Source organism: Triticum dicoccoides, chromosome 1A (genome assembly GCF_002162155.2).
Source record: "Triticum dicoccoides isolate Atlit2015 ecotype Zavitan chromosome 1A, WEW_v2.0, whole genome shotgun sequence".
NCBI classification, from domain to species: domain Eukaryota; kingdom Viridiplantae; phylum Streptophyta; class Magnoliopsida; order Poales; family Poaceae; genus Triticum; species Triticum dicoccoides.
Genome location: NC_041380.1, coordinates 9,347,681 through 9,351,966, shown reverse-complemented (window position 1 = coordinate 9,351,966; position 4,286 = coordinate 9,347,681).

The window sequence follows — 4,286 nt, the reverse complement described above, 5'->3', positions numbered from 1 at the left end:
TGGCGTTGGCCTCGCCTCCGTCGGAGCTCCTCCGACGAGCGGCCTCGCGCGCGGCCTCTTCATGCCGCCGCGGATGACCTCGGCGGCGGGTGGCGTCGCGCCGGCGCCGGCCCGAGCCGCCGCCCCCTCCTCCTCAAAGCTCTCCAATGCGGCGCGGCCAAAGAAGGGCAAGACATCGGCGAAAAAAAACAAGGCGGCGGACGGCTCTGGCACCTCCAAGGCGAAGAGGAAGAAGCTTGCGGGGCGTGCGACGGGCGCGGCGGCTGCCGAAGCGCCGGCAAGCTCACTCGTTGAGTCGGCGGTCGGCGCGCACAACATGTTCGACGAAATGCCTCCAAGGTAAAAAAAATTCTAACTTTTCATTTTTTTTGTTATTTTTTGAATGCATTCGTCACATATAGATAGCTTATTTGCATTGTGCAAAAAAATTTGTAGTCTCAATGATGATGCATACATGTCAACGATGGGTGTTGGCTCCAACAATTCGCATTGGTCTCAAACCAATGACATGCATTTTCAAGATCATGAGTTCGAGGTGGACGAGGAGGGTGAGGGCATTGTCGACGCACCGAAAGGAAGAGCGGGCAATTACACCAACACCGATGACACACTACAAGAAGTATGTCAACTTATGACCTTCTATCAGTGACCCTCAAAGAATTGGTCATAAATTTATGACCATTTTAGATCAATTGGTCAAAATCTGTTCAGGGGGCTCCAAACCCTAAACCATAGCGACCATTTTGGTCAGAAAGGTCGTAATTTCCTTACATGAAATGGTCACAAAGCAAACAGTGCTAGTCCGCTGCCTTATTTCTAGTTGTTAATGACCAATATAGATGGTCATAGCCTTGTAGATTGTGGTGGGTTGTGATGACTAGGCGCCATCTCATCAGTTTTGCCTATGTGTCATGTCCATGTGGCAGTTTTTGCCCTAGGTTGTGAAGCAACCTATATTTCTATCATTCCCAAAATTCCCAAAACAATCTCATAAATTCTTTGGGGCATATATTCATCAAATATGTAAAAATCCTTCATTGCCTAGTTCAAAACTAATTCATCAATATTCATTTTCCTATTCTATTCACAACAACACTTTATGAAGGAAGTGTTATTTGTATATTCTTGATTGCCCTCGGAATTTTTGGGCACTCTTTCCTATCCAAATCATTACCGCATAACAAAATTCAGCTCCATTTTCCTAGCAAATCTTCCTCGGCAAATTTCCAAAGTTTTTGTCCACCTAGAAGCATTGTGAAGGAAGTACCTTTTTTATATCTCTAAATGACATGAAATTTATACAGTTCCTTCATATGCCCAAACTATCACCCTCCTCCAAATTGTAGCTCAGTAAAATCATCTATGTGAGCCCAGGTTCAGTTTATATTTTATGGCCAAATTGGCACGTTGCAAAGCAAGTGTTATATAGACCCCTCCTATTACCCTCAAACTTTTCGGGCACTCTTCCATACCCAAATCATTGCCACATGATAATATTCAGCTCAATTTTCCTAGTAAATCTTTCTCAGGAAATTTCCAAAGTTTCTACCTCGAGAGAAGCTTTGTGAAGTAAGTACTAGTTAGGCTTACCCAAATTATCTGAAAATTTACCAGCGCATGACCATACCTATGTAACTTACCTACACCAATTTTTAGCTCATTTCATTCATCCAATCTCTCTCACTAGTTTTCCCAAGTTTTGTCCATAGAAGAGCATTGTGAAGGAAGTACTACTTTGGCATGTCAAAATGATATCAATTTTCTACAATGCTTTCCTATTCCCAAATAACCATCCTCTACCAAATTTCAGCTCAATCCATTCATTATTTTGAGCCCAGCTTCAACATTCATATTTTTGTCCAGTGTGGTACTTTGCAAAGCAAGTACCACCTAGGATCCTCCTTTTGAGCTGAAAATTTGTGAATACATTCTCCTTAGTAGATGATCATCCTCGGCCGAAACTCACGTCCATTGGCCATGTGCATTTTCCCTACCGCTAATCAAACACTTGGCTGCTTATTCATGTTTGAGCATCAATCGGTATCCTCGTGAGAATCTTATGTTGTGATTTTCTTCCTAGCACCTACCTGGGGAGTGCCCAACCCACTAGAGATTCCTAGGCCACCCAGAACACATGGCAACGCCACGGCCACGCGGTGACCATGCGGCGGGCATGCGAGTTTACGCGCTCTAGAATTGGGGGCCTCGGCCACCGCCCAAACCTCGACGTATCACCACCAAACTATGTATTTATGATTAAATAGGTACTTATGTAACTAGAAATGATTTTTGAAAAAAAACTAAATAGCAAACTATGAGGCAGCTGCAGTTCAAATTTGACCCACTTCCTGCTGAATCGGCGGAAATTTGTCTTTTTCATCAGAGGTGGATCAAAACTTTTAACACCCAACCATTTTGTCAATTGTGCATTAAATATGGCCTAGTATTTTATAAAATTGATTAGGTCCAATTTTGCAACAAATATATGGTAGGTCCTTCACAAAAAAACTCATTTTGGGCACTCGGAAAAATGGAAAATGAATTTTTCGTGCAAAGAAAATGAAAACTTCCTTAGGCAACATTGTTTGGAATTCCAAGACGCACCCTTGTGCACAATATGAGATCATCTGAACAAACTATGCCACGAATGTGGCCATAAGATTGATCATTTGGCTTGAAAGTCATTGATCTCCACACGTGATAGCTCGTTTCTGAGAACACTTTTTTTATAATAATTGTCGTATTACAAGTTTGTTATTTTTCCTGGGAACTTGGCCACATATGATGACACAATGCGAAGGTTTCCCAATTTTTTGTTTTTTTTTTGAATTTTTTATGCACGTTTTAAAATGCGGTCAAAACGGCGGGAATGACCGTTCCTAGCTAGTGGTTGAATCTTGGAATTTTATTTGTGTTTCTCTGATTAAATAGATACTTATGTACCTAGAAATGATTTTTGGAAAAAATAAATAGCAAGCTATGAGACAGCTGCAGTTCAAATTTGACCCGCTTCCAACTGAATCGGCGGAAATTTGTCTTTTTCACCAGAGGTGAATCAAAACTTTTTACATCCAACCATTTTGTCAATTGTGCATTAAATATGGCCTAGTATTTTATAAAAATGATTTGGTCCAATTTTGCAACAATTATTTGGGAGGTCCTTCACAAAAAACCTCCTTTGGGGCACTCAAAAAATGGAAAATGGTTTTTTCGTCCAAAGAAAATGAAAACTTCCTTAGGCAACATTGTTTACCATTCCAATATGCACCCTTGTTCACAATATGAGATTATTTGAACAAACTATGCCATGAATGTGGCCATAAGATTGATCATTTGGCTTGAAAGTCATGAATCTTCACGCATGATAGCTCGTTTCTGAGAACACTTTTTTAAAATAATTGCCTTATTACAAGTTTGTTATTTTTCCTGGGAACTTGACCACATATAATGACACAATGCGAAAGTTTCCTAATTTTTTGATTTTTTTGAATTTCTTATGCCCGTTTCAAAATACGGTCAAAACGGCGGGAATGACCGTTCCTAGCTAGTGGTTGAATCTTGGAATTTTTTTAGTGTTTTTCTGATTAAATAGATACTTATGTACCTAGAAATGATTTTTAGAAAAAATAAAAAGCAAACTATGAGGCAGCCGCAGTTCAAATTTGACCCGCTTCCTACTGAATCGGCGGGAATTTGTCTTTTTCACCAGAGGTGGATCAAAGCTTTTGACACCCAACCATTTTATCAATTGTGCATTAAATATGACCTAATATTTTAGAAAAATGATTTTGTGCCATTTTGCAACAAATGTATGGTAGTTCCTTCACAAAAAAACACATTTTGGTCACTCAGAAAATGGAAAATGGTTCTTTTGAGCAAAGAAAATGAAAACCTCCCAAATCAACATTGTTTGTCATCCCTAAATACACACATGTACAAAATATTGGTTTATTTGAACTAACTATAAGAGGTTAAATGTTTGCCTGAATAAGAGGGTACAAACTATAAGAGAAAAAACAAAAAAGCTTAATTCTGATTGGTGGAACCAGCTATGGCATGGATCAATGACATGGCAAACATCTGTCCATCCATCCGTCCATCCACCCCTCCGCTCTCTCTCTCACACAGCAAACCCCCCCCCCTCTCTCTCGCACAGCTAACCCTAGCAATCTACCTCTCCCCTCCCCTCCCCTCGCGCAGCCGCCACCCACCTCGACCACGCCTTCTTCCCACCCACATCGTCGCCGCTGCCGCCGGCCTACGCCCTCCCCCCACACCACCGCCGT